Source organism: Pseudophryne corroboree, chromosome 3 (assembly GCF_028390025.1).
Source record: "Pseudophryne corroboree isolate aPseCor3 chromosome 3, aPseCor3.hap2, whole genome shotgun sequence".
NCBI classification, from domain to species: Eukaryota; Metazoa; Chordata; class Amphibia; order Anura; family Myobatrachidae; genus Pseudophryne; species Pseudophryne corroboree.
Window position 1 is genome coordinate 355,117,164 of NC_086446.1, and position 715 is coordinate 355,117,878.

The window sequence follows — 715 nt, forward strand, 5'->3', positions numbered from 1 at the left end:
TTGTGAGTTTTGTGTGACCAGGCCTGCAGCAGGCATCTTTTATACAATCTTCCAAAACTTAACACAATGGACACTGTAATCTCTTTGTCCATTGGACACAGGGATGGTCATTTACAGTACAGGAGAGGTCATAGGTCGGTTTTAATAGGTGGGCGATGTCTGTTCAAGATGCACTTGTGGGTGGTCTCCTCTGGGTTCCCGCCGCATACTTAATGTACAGTAAATACAGTTTATATCTATATTCTGCTCCTGCACATAACTATTCGCAGGAACATGCGATCTTCTTCAAACCAAACCGGAATATTACTCTTACAATACCCTACAGCTGGATACCAAACACCACCTTATAACCTTGTCCTGTCCCCTCCTATCCTGTAAAGGTGAATCCCTTTGTTCTGTTACCATTTAAACTGTTGTAACTTACTGATGTGGTGCAGGGAGACTATGTGTACATTGTGCACTGTTTGGATTAAATATGTAATGTGTTTTGATAGCTTTCCATGCGTTCACAAACTCTACCGTAAATACTCATACCACGCGCTAATGCGCAGGACCGTGGGAGCGACCATACGCAAATTGCGGATATGTGCATGCACGGCAGAACAAGTACACGCGCGGAGGCCATCTGTGTGTAGTTTGTACATGATGTGTGTACTGCAATATTTTTCGACTTTGACACCCTTTGGCAGTCACCAATAACTGCCACTATCTAATC